The 8,313-nt window shown below is 37.7% G+C and overlaps 1 long non-coding RNA gene across 1 annotated transcript; it reads left to right on the top strand.

Annotated features, from left to right (window-relative positions):
- Positions 1-922: 922 nt before the first annotated feature.
- On the top strand, positions 923-7,021 carry LOC109615342. Its single transcript, XR_002196335.2, has 3 exons — positions 923-1,067; positions 1,213-1,269; positions 6,927-7,021. It is a non-coding gene; the product is annotated as an uncharacterized LOC109615342 (long non-coding RNA).
- The last annotated feature ends 1,292 nt before the right edge of the window (positions 7,022-8,313 follow it).

Genomic DNA, 8,313 nt, shown 5'->3' with positions numbered 1-8,313 from the left:
CAGTGACTTGTGCTTTTACAATTCCTACAAAAAACACAGCCCTACAGTAAATATTGCATGAGTAATGCTATTATTTTGAAGGAACAAGCAATGTCTAGGCAAACCAGACATTATGACTAGTTTGATTCTATGATAGTTTGGGTTTAAAATATAGTTAAAAATAAAAACAATGATTCTGGTACATGTGTATGTATGAGCAACAGTGATTTTTGTAATAAAAATGTTTTTTAAGTCACCATTAACTTTTAAGTTGCATTATATGGCAAAACGTTACAAAGTTACCTGGAAGGTGTATACATTTGCAAGAACAACGGTGAATCGCTGACAGGTAAAAATATTTTTTTCAGGTAATCAAAACATTTGTAAAGGCGTCTTATGAAATTGTACAATGGGGATCAACGCGAGATAGTTTTCCTCACATTGGTAGAAATGTTTAACAGGCAATGTTGGTTAAAAAGCTGTATTATTTGCGAATACTGGTTTGTGTTAGTATGGGCGGATGCTGTGACTTCCGGGTAAGATGTGCTGCATTCTCGTGACCAACTTGTGAAATCAGATTTTTGATTGCTGTATTATGGTCTTGTGTTTGTTAAATGTTGAAGAGATTCATGATGTAATGGTGAAAATAGCCAGCGTTTATATGTAAGCAGATGAGTTTGTCGTTAATAGATCAAATTTGATGACGTTATGTCACGGCTGAGCCGCGATAACTAACGAGAACTGCATTTCTACCGGACAGGAAGTATCAATATATTTGGTTGTCAAACGTCAACAATCATCTGAACTAAATAGTTAAGTTTTATCCAGAATTGTAATCATTGTAGCCTGTATAGTTCTAACACAATTTTAATCTAACGTAAAAAACGATGACATGTAACCAATGACAAAGTTAAGAGGCGTGACCTGTTGGAGGTGCCCCAGATGTGACGTAAAGACAATATTAAACACCGGTGCATCCACAGAAGTCAGCTGTAACAAACTAATAGCGTTGGTTGCCAACTGCCGTTAAACCCCACAGAAGAAGAAGTCAGCTGTTGTTTTCCAGCGCGGAGTATGCCGTTTATATTGTAAGTAAAAGTTATTTTATTTGAATTAATAGATTTGAATTGTGTCGCAATTACAAAGGCTAACAAACAACACATTTGAACTTTTTAAGAATGTCTAAATCAGTTTTATTGTCGTTCTTATTGTCCGTTTAAATCTCTGGTTTAGGTTGAGCGGAATTAAACCCAGCTGTGTTTGGTAAACTTTTTGGGCCTTCAAATCTTGGTGAGTAGACTTTTGACATCAGCTTTAATTACCCAGATACGCTTGTTAACCTTCTTTGTATTTATTTCAGACAAAGTGACCAGCATCAGTGTCAGTTGGACTGGGCTGTTGTGATCTTACTCTTTCCTCCTACCATCATTGTAGCTGCAGTGTTTCGCTGGTATTTTGTATATGAGCGCAAAATCATGTTTTACCATGCCAACACACAGAGGTGGTGTGAGATTTTGAAAGGCTGTTGCCTTTGAGTATTGAATTCAGAAAAACCCCTGTGTATAGATATAGTATACACTCACCTTAAGGATTATTAGGAACACCATGCTAATACTGTGTTTGACCCCCTTTCGCCTTCAGAACTGCCTTAATTATACGTGGCATTGATTCAACAAGGTGCTGAAAGCATTCTTTAGAAATGTTGGCCCATATTGATAGGATAGCATCTTGCAGTTGATGGAGATTTGTGGGATGCACATCCAGGGCACGAAGCTCCCGTTCCACCACATCCCAAAGATGCTCTATTGGGTTGAGATCTGGTGACTGTGGGGGCCTTTTCAGTACAGTGAACTCACTGTCATGTTCAAGAAACCAATTTGAAATGATTTGAGCTTTGTGACATGGTGCATTATCCTGCTGGAAGTAGCCATCAGAGGATGGGTACATGGTGGTCATAAAGGGATAGACATGGTCAGAAACAATGCTCAGGTAGGCCGTGGCATTTAAACGATGCCCAATTGGCACTAAGGGGCCTAAAGTGTGCCAAGAAAACATCCCCCACACCATTACACCACCACCACCACAGTGGTAACAAGACATGATGGATCCATGTTCTCATTCTGTTTACGCCAAATTCTGACTCTACCATCTGAATGTCTCAACAGAAATCGAGACTCATCAGACCAGGCAAAATTCTTCAACTGTCCAATTTTGGTGAGCTTGTGCAAATTGTAGCCTCTTTTTTTCCTATTTGTAGTGGAGATGAGTGGTACCCGGTGGGGTCTTCTGCTGTTGTAGCCCATCTGCCTCAAGGATGTGCGTGTTGTGGCTTCACAAATGCTTTGCTGCATACCTCGGTTGTAACGAGTTGTTATTTCAGTCAAAGTTGCTCTTCTATCAGCTTGAATCAGTCAGCCCATTCTCCTCTGACCTCTAGCATCAACAAGGCATTTTTGCCCACAGGACTGCCGCATACTGGATGTTTTTCCCTTTTCACACCATTCTTTGTAAACCCTAGAAATGGTTGTGTGTGAAAATCCCAGTAACTGTGCCTGTCTGGCACCAACAACCATACCACGCTCAAAATTGCTTAAATCACCTTTCTTTCCCATTCTGACATTCAGTTTAGTGTTCAGAAGATTGTCTTGACCAGGACCACACCCCTAAATGCATTGAAGCAACTGCCATGTGATTGGTTGATTAGAAAATTGCATTAATGAGAAATTGAACAGGTGTTCCTAATAATTCTTTAGGTGAGTGTACTCTGATGAGTTATACAGATGCACAGATTAATGAGTAACCTTATAATCTGCCGATACCAGTCAATGATGCCCCCTAGGCAAATACCAGATCCCCCTCTCCTACATTCGTAAGGAGCAAAGGGCAGATACCCTTCTTGGTTTAAGCAGAGGAACATGGTCAGAGTACCTAGTGATGCTCTGATATTTATACAGTGATGTGTATCAAAGGCCAAAAAAAGAAAGTGAAGGGTAGTGAGTGATGGTTGGATGGCCACCAATTGGTCAGAGCAAAAGAGGAGTTAAAATTGATTAATGGCTAAAGCTATTAGGTACAAAGGAATTAGAGTTCATCCTTCTTCTGCCATCATTAGTTACATCATTAATAATTGTTTGGATTCTTTGAGAAGGAGGCTATTAGTCAGAATTAATAATTAATGTTTCCAGTCATTAATTATAATGCCCTGTTGACTCATATTATAGTCTTATAATAAATGTATTTGTAGCTTTTGGGCTTGGAGCACCTGTTCAAATCAGTAAAAACATTGCAATATCTCTGGGAAGTTACAATAATTTACCTTTAACAGCTTAGCTACATCGATGTCCAGCATGTCACCACCTCTGGAGAAATAAATTATTAAAAAACAAAAAATGTATTATTACTACAGACCAATAGCTGCCTAGGGTTCATGCCTTGCATGAGTTAATACCCACATATGTATTTGTCCCATAGACACTGTTGACCCCATTTTTACGTGTAAATCCCAAAACCCCTTCCCTTCTGTAAAATATATTGATGAATCATTGATGTCATGGGGCTGTGCACAGGCTTTGCAGTTTTTATTTTCCTCCCTTTTCCACTCCCATTTTCTTTCGAACAGATGGTGTAGCAGCTGAGCGATCTGCTGGGACAGGGTGTATTATACCTGCAGCTGCTAGCACCCACAAACATCTCCATAATTTGTGGGTGACACCAAGTAAAGATGGTGTCACGGCCCTTAAATTTCTCCCTTCACATTACAACAATATTGCTGCATCTATTTAATGTTAATAGAAGGTTGCTAGTCCCATACCATTCTACCATCTCCTACCATTGTTCTCTTGATCAAGTACAATAACTGCTATGTTAAGCTGTATTAAAAGGCTATGTTACTACTGAATTTAAGAACACAAATCATAATGACTGCATGTTTTGAACAAGGGCTGCGGATCACGATTGACTGCTCAGGTATTGAATGCTGGGGAGAGACTTGCTTATTAGCCATAATGACGCACGTCAACCTGAAGCACAGAGGGATGATGCGTATCCATCTGCCATCATGTGCATCTTGCCAACTGTCAAAACGAACAACCCACACACGTTGGTGGTAGACAGTGTCTAGTCAGGGGTGTTGGGGGAGATTCAGGACTCGCAGGGGTGTAGACACAAATCTGGCCCTTGTACATAGGCAGTCTCTGCCTATGTACAAGATTAAAACATTTCCGAGCGCCTTTCTACACGCTAGAGCCCAATATACTTAGTACCCCCTTTCCCCCTGGTCCATGACCACTGCTCCCAGCACCCTTACTTCCCACGGTTATGCACAACAGCCTCTCTTACTGGAGAGCTGACGACATGTCCTCCAACACTGAATCAGGACTTTAGGCTAATATATGGTTAAAGTAGGGCTCTGCTGTGTACCTACAAACTGCTTTTTTGATGAATGCTTGGCCATATCCAAATACGTGTTTTTAATAAATTATTCCCAAAATCAACAGAAGGTAGAAGGTAGAGAACTTGAATAATAGGGAAAGGCATATGTTAGGCAATGTGGCTAGAAATATGTATCCAGAGTAATTAATCAAGAGCAATCTGTAGTTTATATATACACAGCATGGAAGTTGTTAATTCCACTATTGTAATATGTTTTAGTGGAAACATGACTGGCAACGAAATTAATGCTTAGCATAGACTAGCAAAAACATTAAATACTCATAACCTACCACGCTACAAGCAAGGTTAACATGTGGATTCCTGCACACACTTCTCAGGATCAGATGGAGAAGAGGTTAAGACAGGAGGTACCACTGGTCTTCTCTAGATACTCTAGTACTTTAAAACACAGATTGTGTTCTAAAGTATGGATACTAGTGTTACTGATGTGCTGAAGCCAGACAATTGGCGAGTAAACTCAATGCAAAACATGATTGTGTAGGCTATGGAAGTGTATAGTTAACTTAATTACAATGTTAATGCAATCCCACAATACATTTAAAACTTCCACTTTTGCCTGCATTATTTTGCCTGCATTAAACAGTGTCCCGCCTTCAGAGTATGACTGATGGGGTGGTAGAACATGAAAATGAAATCGTATTGCAATGTCATTTTCATTAAGTTAGGAAAACAGTGTTAGAGAGTGGAAATGCAATTGCCAAGGATGGCGCTGTTTCTCACTTTTCATGTTTGAATTAACATTTTAATTTTGTTCACCACAAAGCAGGGCATTACTTTGAAAATGAAATGCCAAATAACTTAAAAAGGTGAACTTAAATGTTATTAACTTTTACAAAAGATAGTCACAAACTTTTTGTTTTATAAACGTTATTTATACTGTAAATTACTAACTTTCCAGTGGGAGGTTACTTGGCATTTCAACCTGTAAACATTTGGTGAGGTTTGCTGATGTCAATATGCATCTGCTTTAGGCTACTAATGGATAATAGTACTGAGTTTGTGAAGTGTTTAAAACTCCTACATAGATATCCTCACAGAGAGTACAACACCAGTGAAGAGACTCATCAATTAGCAGCCAGTGACTTATAATTTTACAGCACATGGGAATGGAAGCAACAGCTTGAGTTTCTGAGCAAGCTCTGGCTTCGTCTTTTGCGTCATGCAAGTTGCTATATCCAATAGGCTACATAGTAAAATAACCTTTTCTTTCACCTGCACTCTTCTGTTAGCATTCATATTAAAACGTGCCTATATACTGTATTGTTTATGCTATCATTGTTTTCACCTGTCACCAGCAGGCACATAAGCACAGACAGAAAACATAGGAGCATAGATAAAAGCAGATAGACATAGAACACATAAATCACATAAATACAGCACATTAGCACCAAAATCAAATGCATCATGTTTTATGTAATTGATAGTTTTTATTATGTAGCCTAGAGCACAAAATGTTTATGAAAGGTTCCACATAGCATACATAAACTTCACTTTGCATTATAATATTAATCATCTGAATACAGTTTGCTAAATTAAATTCAATTGAAAAAATACATATTATTACAATTACATTACAGTACACAAGACATCTTTGTGTGGTTGTGTAAAATGGTTGCCAGATTTGTGTTTGTCCTGTGAGAATATAAAAATCAGCCCTGATGGTTAATTACTTGCAATGCTTTATGTTGTTAGTAGGAACACTTGTTTTCTCTTGATGTATCCATTAAAACGTTACCCATTTAAAGTGTGCTGAGGCAACAGTTATTATAAGGACACTATATTATCACAAGTGGCATGAGGTGATTGTCAAAATTGAAAATATAGTTTATGGACTTAAAGTAATCCGTAGTGCATGATATGTAGCCTAAGAACAGTATAACACATGCCAATGTATTGGAAAATTCATTTTTTGTAAATTATTTATGAAAAAGAGGCAGCAAGAGCTTCTTTGTTCTGGTGCCCAAATACTGGTATGTTGTCACTGACAAGGTGTCTGCAGGTTTGATTGATTGTAGTTTGTTACCACAATCAATCAATATTTGTTGTATGACTGGAAGAATAAAATGGTCCTACTGTAAAAATGAAATCTCTCTCTCTCTCTCTCTCTCTCTCTCTCTCTCTCTCTCTCTCTCTCTATCTCTCTCTCTCTCTCTCTCTCTCTCTCTCTCTCTCTCTCTCTCTCTCTCTCTCTCTCTCTCTCTCTCTCTCTCTCTCTCTCTCTCTCTCTCTCTCTCTCTCTCTCTCTCTCTCTCTCTCTCTCTCTCTCTCTCTCTCTCTCTCTCTCTGTGTATATGTTATAGTTGTTGGGATTTAATTTAATTGAACAAGAGAGAAGGAGGATAAATGCAAGGTAATTAAGTAATACATTAATAATTGTCCAAAATGTAGCCTTTCAAACAATTCACATATCAGATAATTATAACTCCTTATAAGAAGCATAATGTAAATCTAAACTGCAGTACTTAAATTACCTTCCATACCTGGCAACCCTGCAGGGCGTCATCTGAATCGTATAAAGGGGATCACTGCCCACCTTTTTCCCCAGAGCTGCAAGAAAGGTAGCTGATGAAACAGACACCATCGAAGAGGTAAAACCATTTGTTAACTCAAACCCAAAACCATTTCCCACAAAAATGTATTTAACTCAGGACAGTTATCTTGTCAAAATTGGCAATCTGTAATATATTAATAAGTGTGTATGTGTTGCAGTCAGACCATACAATACAGCATTGCTTACTGTGACAGGAAGCTTTTTTTTTTTTTTTTTATGTGTATTGAATATGCTCTGGATACAGATTAGTTGCATTACCATTTCTTCTTTTTTTTATTTACATGTACAATTAAGACAATTATGAATATATACTGACATTTAGTTTGGAGGGTTTTAGATGGAACCCACAGTGTTAATAAATAAAGCATTTGTTGGTACAATTCTTTTTTATGTTTGGTTCAGATGTACTGTAAATGCTCTATAAGTCTGAAATCTTCACTTGGGAAAAACAAATTATCAATAACAGACTTTTTTTACTGCAGGAAAACCTTCTTATCCTACATAGCCTGGCTGCAGCTGACTGGTGCAATAAGGCAACATTCAATGGAGGACTGAAACTCTGCTGTCCTTTCGATGGACAGAGAAGAAAAAAAAGAAGCCATCCAGGAGATGGACACCTGGGATGGGGAACTGGATGAGGATTCTCCAGCAGAACTTTTTACATAAAAAAAAAAAAAAAAGGACTATGACAACTTCTGGGAAGAATTTGTTGATAAAAACAATTACATAAATCTTCCTCAAATCTTCCTCATAAATCTTCCTCAAATCTTCCTCAAGATTTGAGGAACAGTGATTGTTAAAATATTTTTATATTGTGTTATATTAAACAGTTTTGTTCCTAAATACAGCCTAGAAATTCATACCAAGACCTTTGTACATGGTTTTAAATTAGAGTCCTGTGATGCACAGATACGTATACATATCACCTAGTATAGTAAGCTATAAATGTTGAGGGGTTTAAAGTCAATAATTTTGGATAGGTCATCTGTTACAAAATCTTGTTTAATTTACAATCAGAAAGGGACAGCTGCCACAGGAAGCCAGTGGCAATTGCCACAAACATTGGCAGGTGCTTTGCCAAGTGTAAGCCTATAGTCTAAATATTGTTCCCCTAATGTAATCATGCTTTAAACTGCAGTCTTTTATTTGAGTGAGTAAAGTATTTTGTCATTGCATTTTAAATTAAAAAATAAACATAGGCTACCACCAATTTCTTTCCTTAGCACTGCAACATAACAGACTGTGATACAAATAAAATATTATAAATAATCAAAGAAACGTTGAAAAAATGAAAAAAATAGGGTCATGAAAATGCTACCAAGTGTAATATT

This window comes from Esox lucius, chromosome 9 (genome assembly GCF_011004845.1).
Source record: "Esox lucius isolate fEsoLuc1 chromosome 9, fEsoLuc1.pri, whole genome shotgun sequence".
In the NCBI taxonomy this organism is placed as follows: Eukaryota; Metazoa; Chordata; class Actinopteri; order Esociformes; family Esocidae; genus Esox; species Esox lucius.
Note: the sequence above shows the minus strand (reverse complement) of the source record. Positions and strands in the feature narration are given on the sequence as shown.